This window comes from Sapajus apella, unplaced genomic scaffold (assembly GCF_009761245.1).
Source record: "Sapajus apella isolate SASKATOON/1434 unplaced genomic scaffold, GSC_monkey_1.0 scaffold147, whole genome shotgun sequence".
In the NCBI taxonomy this organism is placed as follows: domain Eukaryota; kingdom Metazoa; phylum Chordata; class Mammalia; order Primates; family Cebidae; genus Sapajus; species Sapajus apella.
The window spans coordinates 1,230,311-1,240,825 of NW_022437087.1; the positions used below are offsets into that span (position 1 = coordinate 1,230,311).

Sequence of the window (10,515 nt, forward strand, 5' to 3'; positions counted from 1 at the left end):
CAAGGTGGGAGGATCGCTTGAGCCTAGGAGTTTGAGACCATCCTGGGAAACATAGTGAGACCCTGTCTCTACAAAAAAGTAAAAAAAATTTAAACAGGTGTGGTGGTGTATGCCTATGTTCCCAGCTACTTGGGAAGCTGAGGCAGAAGGATCACTTGAGCTCAGGAAGGAATTTGAGGCTGCAGTGACTGAGATCCATTCTCAAAAAAAAAAAAAAGAAAGGAATTTCATCTATAATAAAAAAATATTCTCCCAAAGAAAATTCCAGATATAACGAATGTCCGTAATATATAACTGTAGTTCCTGAATGGCTTAAAACATTGTTTCCATTTGGAGAAATGTTGCTCTGCTGGGGCAGTGGCAACTGTAATTGCCAATAATATTCTCAAACCAAAACCTCAGCTCATTGCAACCTCAGTCTCCCAGGTTCAAGCAATTCTTGTGCCTCAGCCTCCAGAGTAGGTGGGACTACAGGTGTATGCTACCACACCTGACTAATTTTTGTATTTTTAGTAGAGATGGAGTTTCACTATATTGGCCAGGCTGGTCTTGATCTCCTGACCTCAAGCAATCTACCCACCTCAGCCTCCCAAAGAGTTGGAATTATAGGCATGAGCCACTGCTCCTGGCCTGAGGGTAACGTTTTATCTCTGATTCTTGTGAAGATGTGACCAAGTCTTCTGACTGCACCAGTGCTGACCCCTCACCAACTGAGCTAGTTGAAGCCACCGTTGTTCACACAAAGCCAACAGACAAGGAGCTAAGAGAGGCTTGTAACATGGAAGCCTCTGTTTCTCTATCCCTTCTGCCCTGGAGAGAGGAGACATTACCAGGAAGATGAGGACATGGAGCAGATGTGTCCTGCTGTTCCCATTCTGTGACACTGTACTCTAGTCATGGCAGGTGTGGAAGAGAGGGAGATTTAAATCATATTTGCAATTGATGCATTTAAAGTGAACTGGACTGAATCTTTTTTTAAAAATTTCTTTTGAGACAGAGTCTTGCTCTGTCACCCAGGCTGGAGTGCAGTGGCCTGATCTTGGCCCACTGCAAACTCCTCCTCCTGGGCTCAAGCAATTCTCCCGCCTCAGCCTCCAGAGTAGCTGGGACTACAGGCGCCTGCCACCACGCCTGGCTAATTTTTTGTATTATAGTAGAGACGGGTTTCACTGTGTTGCCAGGCTGGTCTCGAACTCGTGACCTCAGGCAGTCTGCCCACTTTGGCTTCCTAAAGTGCAGGATTATGGACACAAGTCACAGCGCCCCCCTGGACTGAATCTTAAATAAAAAGGTGATGGGATTTAGGAAGGTAGTCTGAGAAGTTAAGAGAATCTTCCACCCTGTAGTAAAGGGGTTTTTCTAGAGAAGAAGAAATAAAACTCTTTCATAATGGTGGTTAAAAGCATAGATATTTGAAGTGGAGTACATGCACAGAAATGTTGATTTCTCCTCTTACTAGCTGAGTGACCTTTAATATGTTACTTATTTTTTCTGGGTCTCAGTTACCTGATCTATAAAATGAGAAGAGCAAGAGTGTCAATTCTATATGGTTGCTTTGAGGGTTGAATGAGTGACTGTTTGTAAAGCACTTAGAAACATGCCTGGCAAATAGTCAGTTTTGTATATATGGCTGTTAAATAAATATACAATAATAAAATGAGGGTTTCTTAACAAACTAGTTATAATAAACTGACTGTAGAGCTAGGCAAGAAATGTAAGTGATTGAAACAAAATTGTTGTAAGATTGAGAGTGTTGGGTACTGTGGCAAACTGGGGATCTAATGCCCTGAGTGAAGAGGGCAGCATGCTCAGCTCCAGCTGCTTGCTGCCATACTGGAATGAGGTCCAAGTGGTTCTATGGCTTCATAGAGTTCATTATTTTTAATGACAATAATTACTTTTGGACCAACCTAAGAATTATTATTGTTATTATTATCATTATTATTTGAGACGGAGTCTTGCTCTTTCGCCCAGGTTGGAATGCAGTGGTGCAGCTTTGGCTCACTGCAACTGATCTCTCTTCTGCCTCCCAGGTTCAAGCAATTCTCTGCCTCAGCCTCTCGAGTACCTGGGATTACAGTCACCTGCCTCCACACCTGGCTAATTTTTTTTGTATTTTTAGTAGAGACAGGGGTTCACCATCTTGGCCAGGCTGGTCCTGAACTCCTGAGCTCGTGATCCACCCGCCTTGGACTCCCAAAGTGCTGGGATTACAGGTGTGAGCCACTGTACCTGCCTGAAATTTGCATTCTTATCTGAAATATTACTATTTTTAAATTTGATAAGCAATTGAAAAACTTGAAAACCATGGTGTGGGACAAACGAAACATACACATGAGCTGGATGTGGCTCACGGCATGCTAGTTGGTGTTTTGCTAGTCACCTGAGCTGGGCACACCCTGCCGACTAATGGAAGCAAGGCTTTGGTGCTTAGCAGGGAAAGATCAACTGGAAATGGTTTGTGATCACTTCAAAAGGAAACAAGAGGGTAACTAAGACTTTCTCTTTGGATAGGTGTGCTAGACCTGTTCTTAGGATAATGCTGAAGACACGATATGTCCAATTTTTAAATGCAGAAACTTTTACAAAGACATCTGGTATGCTTTGATGTCAAAGCAATAAGGTAGACCTGACTAAGATAATCTTTTCTTTCCTTTTTTTTCTGAGATAGAGTCTCACTCTATCACTCACACTGGAGTGCAGTGGTGCCATCTCAGCTCACTGCAACTTCTGCTTCTCCAGTTCGAGTGATTCTTCTGTCTCAGCGTCCCGAATAGCTGAAACTACAGGCATGTGGCACCACGCCCAGCTAATTTTTATATTTTTAGTAGAAACAGGGTTTCACCATGTTGATCAGGCTGGCCTTGAGCTCCTGACATCAGGTGATCCACCTGCCTCAGCCTCCCAAAGTGCTAGAATTACAGGCATGAGCCACCACTTCTGGCCAGAAGAATAATCTTATCAAAAAATATTCGTTAATAGAGTCCTGGAAATCTGGGGACAGGCTCTGGTGACATGTACACAGTCTATTTTTGGCCTTGTTCTGATTAGTAAACATGATTAGAACATGTGAATTCATGATCTGGTTATCTTTTTTTTTTTTTTTTTGATTGTATGTTAATGATGGAAGACATCATTAACATATTGGAAAAAAATAAAAATATTAACATTTAAAATCTAGCTAAAAATTTAAAGTCGTATCTGTTTGTTATTCATAACACACAGAGAGATTATGTAAAGTAAAATCTCCACTTCCCACCCCATCCCACCAGTCTTTATCCAATCTCATTCTCCAATGATAACTGCTATTAACATCTCCTATTTACAAAAATTATCAATAGTATTCTGATAAACATATTGATCTACACCTTTCTAGTTTCATTTAGTAATCTGCAGATATCTTCCGTGTCAGGAGTTAAGGATGTATCTTTATGTTGTTTCCAAATTTTCACTGCTACTCACAGTGTTGTTTTCAATTATTCTCTACCACTAAGAGTGTTGCAGTGAACATCTTTGTATATATACTTGTGTTCAATTGTGGGAATGCTTTTGAACAAAGTTCCTATAAATGAATTTGCTAGGCTACAAATTTGCTGCATTTTAATTTTGGTTATTTTGGTTTCAACTTTAGATTTATTGCATGTTTCAAGGTTACTTTTTTGGGTTGCATATAGTCCAGAGGGACTCGAGGGGCCACATTGTAAACTGTGACAACAAATATTAACAAGTAAGTGTCTGATAAAACCTGTAATCTGCACATACACATGCACCCACACAAAAAGAGATGTTTCACCTTATATGTGAAACTTTAAAAAATGGACTCTTTTTACATTTCACTTGGTCTGCCAAACGCAGAGTACATTTACTTTAAAAAAAAAAACAGTTAAAAATTAACACAAAAATACATAAACAATGATGTATAGCCAAAGGTTCATAAATTAACGTAGATTCAGACAGTGAGCAAACATAAAATGAATAACATTTTATGTTTTTCATTTCAGAAAATATTGCATCATCCAAAAGGAAGAAAGAACAGTAGCCCAGAAAGTGAAAGTGATCCACGCCCCTAGCCAAGTACCCAGACTCCCGACTTCCCTACCTGACTGCCCGACCTGGAGAGGGTAAGCTAACGCTAAGGAGAGGGGGCAAAAAGACTGCAGGAGGGAGGTATAGAGGAAGGGGTTAAAGATCGATTTGGGTAAGACCTGCAGGAAGTGAGGAGGAGGCAGGTGATTTCACCTCACGCTATAATCTGGGGCAGCCCCATGGGCTTTTATATTTCTAATTGGAATGCTGCTTCTACAAGTTTTCAAAATCTTTGATTTTTCCCCCTGTAGGTAGGGACAAACACCTAGTTTGTCTAATTAAGAAGCAGCTGTGGAAAGAGGGCTGGGCTGGGAGTTAGGGTTAGTCAGTCTTTGGGCTGACATGCAGGTTCTGCCACTTAACTTTTCAAAGGCTTCACTTCCTTGTCTGTAAAACGGGGAACCTAATACCTACCTCATAGTATTGTTGAGAGGAATAACTAACGCCAGGTGTGCAAAGGTGATTACTCTAGCTAGAAAAACATGCAGAAACCCTCATCAGTCTGGAGAGAAAAGAGCTACTCTCTGGTACTTGGCAGCTTGTGAGGTACTACTATTTTTTCTTTCTTTACTTGAAAAAAAAAAAACCTTTTAGGTTCAGGGGTACATATGCAGGCTTGCTCTGTAGGGAAATTGCATGTCATGGGGGTTTGGAGTACAAATTATTTCATCACTGAGATAATAAGCATAGTACCCGATAGGTAGTTTTACAATCCTCACCCTCCCTCAATGAGACCCTGGTGTCTGTCATTCCCTTCTTTGTGTTTGCGTTTGAACTTTTCACCAATATTTCCTCCAAAAACTTATGAGTGGACCCTCCCAACTTCAATACTCCTGTTTTTCTTTCCCTTCCCTCCCTCCTTCCTTCCCTCCTTTCTTTTTCTTTCTTTTCTTTCCCTCTCTCCCTCCCTTCCTCCCTTCTTACCTTGCACTCTCCCTCCCTCTTCCCTTCCTCCCTTCCTCCTTCCTTTTTCTTTTCTTTCATTTCTTTTCTTTCGCTCCTATTTTGAGACAGGAGCTGGCTTACTGTGTCACCGAGGCTGGAGTGCAGTGATGCAATTATAGCTCATTGGAACCTTGAACTCCTAGGCTCAAGCGATCTTCCCACCTCAGCCTCCCAAGTAGCTGGGACTACAGGTTCGCCACCATGTCCTGCTAATTTTTCTTTTTAATTTTTTATAGAGATGAGGACTTGCTATTGTTGCCCAAGCTGGTCTTGAACTCTTGTCCTCAAGCAATTCTCCTGCCTCACCTCTCAAAGGGCTGGGATTACAGGCTTGAACCACCATGCTTGACTTACAGGTGATAAATGAACCAATTGATGTTTGTGTCAGCCAAGCCTCAAGACAGCCTGCAATGATCCCAGCCTCCTGGCATTCACGCCCCATGAGTCTCCTCTCACATCGAATCAGAGCTGGTCTGTGTGACCATAGACGCTACATCGTTTATAGGACTTAGTGTAAAAGCAGGAAAATGTGCTAATAAAAGTCATATAAAGTTTTCCTTTTCTTCCTTAGTCTCTCATTAAACTTGTCATAGTGTTTTTTATTAGCTATCTAGTGTCATCTCAGGTAAAGGAAAATTAAAATTGTTGAAATTTTAGCACAAAAATTACTGGTCATCTTTATATTGTGCCATGCCAGTTTTAAATGCAAATATAAGAGCATTTAACTCATATGGAATCACCAAGATTACACAATTCATATTTTGTGACTTGTAAGTGTACATGTATTTTGATCTTACTGGAAAAAAAAGATGCACAAAATTATTTACTAACTCTTAATTTCACTTTTTTTTTTTTTTGCCACAAGGTCTGGTTCTGTCGCCCAGGCTGGAGTGCATTGGCACAATCTCTGCTCACTGCAACCTCCATCTCCTTGTCTCAAGCCATCCTCCCACCTCAGCCTCCTGAGTAGCTGGGACTACAGGTATGCACCATCATGCCCAACTAATTTTTTGTATTTCTTGTAGAAAAGAGGTTTTGCCAGGTTGCCCAGATTGGTCTTGAACTCATGAGTTCAGGCAATCCGCCTGCCTTGTCCTTCCAAAGTGCAGGGATTATAGGCATGAGCCACCGCACCTGACCGATTTCACTTTTTGATACTTGCACGTTCTTTTTTTTTCCTTTTTTTTCTTTTTAACCTGGAAAAATATCATCCCATCATGTTTATGAGCAAAGCAATTTCTCAAATACACACATACATATATGTATACACACATACACACACACATATATGTAACATTCTCAGAAAAACAAAAAGTTTATTAAGATAAAAATAAGGTATAAAAGTAAAACATTCAAATAGTGTAGGTTCTAGAGAAATGTTTTAAAAATGACAGAAGAAAATCTATTAAAGGATTAGAAGAGAAAGTCAAAGCAAATCTCCCAAAATGTGGCATCAGAAAAAAGGGAAGATAAATATGATCAGAGAGGATGTGAGAGCTAATGAAAAAGAATTCTAGCATGTCCTGGTTTGTATTATTGGTCTCTATTGTTTCCCCCCCCACCATTTATTTATTTATTTTATTGTACTTTAGGTTCTGGGGTACATGTGCAGATCATGGAGGATTGTTGCATAGGTATATACGTGGCAATGTGGTTTGCTGCCTCCATCCCCCTGTCACCTACATCTGGCATTTCTCCTCATGTTATCCCTCCCCAACCTCTCCACCCCCCTGCTGTCCCTCCCTTGGCACCCCTGCAACAGACCCCAGTGTGTGATGCTCCCCTCCCTGTGTCCATGGGTTCTCATTGTTCAACACCCACCTACAAGTGAGAGTGTGCAGTTTGTGGATTTTCTGTTCTTGCGTCAGTTTGCTGAGAATGATGGTTTCCAGATTCATCCGTGTCCCTATAAAGGGCACAAACTCATCATTTTTTATGGCTGCATAGTATTCCATGCTATGCATATTCCATATATATGCCACATTTTCCTTGTCCAGTCTATTGTCGATGGGCACTTGGGTTGGTTCCAGGTCTTTGCTATTGTAAATAGTGCCACTATGAACATATGTGTGCTAGTGTCTTTATAATAGAATGATTTATAATCCTTTGGGTATATGCTCAATAATGGGATGGCTGGGTCAAATGGAATTTCTATTTCTAGGTCCTTGAGGAAGCACCACACTGTCTTCCACAATGGTTGAACTTCCACAATAGTTTACACTCCAACCAACAGTGTAAAAGTGTTCCTATTTCTCCACATCCTCTCCAGTATCTGTTGTCTCCAGATTTTGTAATGATTGCCATTCTAACTGGCATGAGGTGGTATCTCAATGTGGTTTTGATTTGCATTTCTCTAATAATCAGTGATGATGAGCATTTTTTCATATGTTTGTTGGCCTCATATATGTCTTTTTTAGCAAAGTGTCTGTTCATATCGTTCTCCTACTTTTGGAAGGGTTTGTTTTTTTCTTGCAAATCTGTTTTAGTTCTTTGTAGATTCCAGATATTAGCCCTTTGTCAGATGGGTAGATTGCAAAAATTTTTTCCCATTCTGTTGGTTGCTGGTTCATTCTAATGATTGTTTCTTTTGCTGTACAGAAGCTCTGGAGTTTGATTAGGTCCCATTTTTCTATTATGGCTTTTGTTGCTTTTGGTGTTTTAGTCATGAAGTCCTTGCCTATGCCTATGTCCTGAATGGTTTTGCCTAGGTTTTCTTCTAGGGTTTTTATGGTGTTAGGCCTTATGTTTAAGTCTTTAATCCATCTGGAGTTAATTTTAGTGTAAGGTATCAGGAAGGGGTCCAGTTTTTGCTTTCTGCACACTGCTAGCCAGTTTTCCCAACACCATTGATTAAACAGAGAATCCTTTCCCTGTTGCTTGTTTTTGTCAGGTTTGTCAAAGATCAGATGGTTGTAGATGTGTGGTGTTGCCTCCAGGGCATCTGTTCTGTTCCACTGGTCTATATCTCTGTTTTGGTACCAGTACCATGCTGTTTTGATTACTGTAGCCTTGTAGTATAGTTTGAAATCAGGTAGCGTGATGCCTCCAGCTTTGTTCTTTTTGCTTAGGATTGTCTTGGCTATGCAGGCTCTCTTTTGGTTCCATATGAAGTTTAAGGTGGTTTTTTTCTAGTTCTGTGAAGAAGGTCATTGGTAGCTTGATGGGGATAGCCTTGAATTTATAAATTACTTTGGGCAGTATGGCCATTTTCACGATATTGATTCTTCCTAACCATGAGCACGGAATGTTTCTCTATCTGTTGTGTCCTCTCTTATTTCCTTGAGCAGTGGTTTGTAGTTCTCCTTGAAGAGGTCCTTTACATCCTTCGTTAGTTGTATTCCTAGGTATTTTATTCTCTTTGTAGCAATTGTGAATGTTCTGTCTTAATTTGGCTCTCTTTAAGTTTGCTATTGGTGTATAGGAATGCTTGTGATTTTTGCACATTGATTTTGTATCCTGAGACTTTGCTGAAGTTGCTTATCAGTTTTAGGAGATTTTGGGCTGAGATGATAGGGTCTTCTAAATACACAATCATGTTGTCTGCAAATAGAGGCAATTTTACTTCCTCTTTTCCTAATTGAATACCCTCCCCCTTTTTTTCTTGCCTAATTGCTCTGGCTAGAACTTCCAATACTATATTGAATAGGAGTGGTGAGAGAGGGCATCCTTGTCTGGTGCTGGGTTTCAAAGAGAATGCTTCCAGTTTTTCCCCATTCAGTATGATATTGGCTGTAGGTTTGTCATAAGTAGCTTTTATTGTTTTGAGATATGTTCCTTTGATACCTAGTTTTTTGACAGTTTTTAGCATAAAGGGCTGTTGAATTTTGTCAAAGGCCTTCTCTGCATCTATTGAGATAGTCATGTGGCTTTTGTCTTTGGTTCTGTTTATGTGATGGATTACATTTATAGACTTGGCGTATGTTGAACCAGCCTTGCATCCCTGGAATGAAGCCTACTTGATCGTGATAGATAACCTTTTTGATGTGCTGTTGCAATCGGTTTGCCAGTATTTTATTGAAGATTTTTGCATCTATGTTCATCATGGATATTGGCCTAAAGTTTTCTTTTTTTGTTGAGTCTCTGCCGGGTTTTGGTATCAGATGATGTTGGTGTCATAAAATGATTTGGGAAGGATTCCCTCTTTTTGGATTGTTTGGAACAGTTTCAGAAGGAATGGTCCCAGCTCCTCTTTGTACGTCTGGTAGAATTTGTACGTCCAGACAGCTGTGAACCCGTCTGGACCTGGACTTTTTTTTGGTAGGTTATTAATTGCTGTCTCAACTTCAGCCCTTGTTAGTGGTCTGTTCAAAGTTTCCACTTCTTCCTGGTTTAGGTTTGGGAGGGTGCAAATATCCAGGAATGTATCCATTTCTTCCAGGTTTACTGGTTTTTGTGCATAGAGTTGTTTGCAATCTCTGATTGTAGTTTGTATTTCTGTGGAGTCAGTGGTGATATCACCTTTATCATTTTATTGCATCTATTTGATTCTTCTTCCTTTTCTTTTTTATTAATCTGGCTAGTGGTCTATTTTGTTGATCTTTTCAAAAAACCAGCTCCTGGATTTGCTCATTTTTTGAAGGATTTTTTGTGGCTCTATCTCCTTCAGGTCTGCTCTGATCTTAGTTATTTCTTGTCTTCTGCTAGCTTTTGAGGTTTTTTGATCTTGCTCCTTTAGCTCTTTCAATTTTGACTGTAGGGTGTCAATTTTAGATCTTTCCTTGCTTCTCATGTGGGCATTTATTGCTATAAATTTCCCTCTAGACACTGCTTTAAATGAGTCCCAGAGATTCCGGTACATTGTGTCTTTGTTCTCGTTGCTTTCGAAGAACATCTTTATTTCTGCCTCCATTTCATTGTTTATCCAGTCAACATTCAGGAGCCAGTTGTTCAGTTTCCATGAAGTTGTGCGGTTCTGAGTTAGTTTCTTAATTCTGAGTTCTAATTTGATTGTGTTGTGGTCTCACAGACTGTTTATGATTTCCATTCTTTTGCATTTGCTGAGGAGTGATTTACTTCCAATTATGTGGTCAATTTTAGAGTAGGTGCCATGCGGTACTGAGAAGAATGTACATTCTGTGGATTTGGGGTGGGGGGGAGATTTCTGTAGATGTCTATTAGGTCTACTTGATCCATATCTGAGTTCAAGTCCTGGATATCCTTGTTAATTTTCTGTCTTGTTGATCTTTCTAATATTGACAGTGGAGTGTTAAAGTCTCCCACTATTATTGTGTGGGAGTCTAAGTCTAAGTCTCTTTGTAGGTCGTTAAGAACTAGCTTTATATACCTGGGTGCTCCTGTATTGGGTGCGTATATATTTAGGATCATTAGTTCTTCTTGATGCATTGATCCTTTTACGATTATTTAATGCCCTTCTTTGTCTCTTTTGATCTTTGTTGGTTTAAAGTCCATTTTATCAGAGACCAGGATTGCAACTCCTACTTTTTTTTTTTTTTTTTTTTTTTTTTTTTTTTTTTTTTTTTTTCT

At 39.9% G+C, this 10,515-nt stretch overlaps 1 long non-coding RNA gene across 1 annotated transcript in view; it reads right to left on the reverse strand.

Annotated features, from left to right (window-relative positions):
- Positions 1-9,319: 9,319 nt before the first annotated feature.
- The window catches only part of LOC116540990, a 3,332-nt gene continuing 2,136 nt past the window's right edge, over positions 9,320-10,515 (reverse strand). The window contains exon 3 of the long non-coding RNA XR_004264677.1: positions 9,320-9,332. This is a non-coding gene — a long non-coding RNA (uncharacterized LOC116540990). The remainder of the gene's footprint in view (positions 9,333-10,515) is intronic.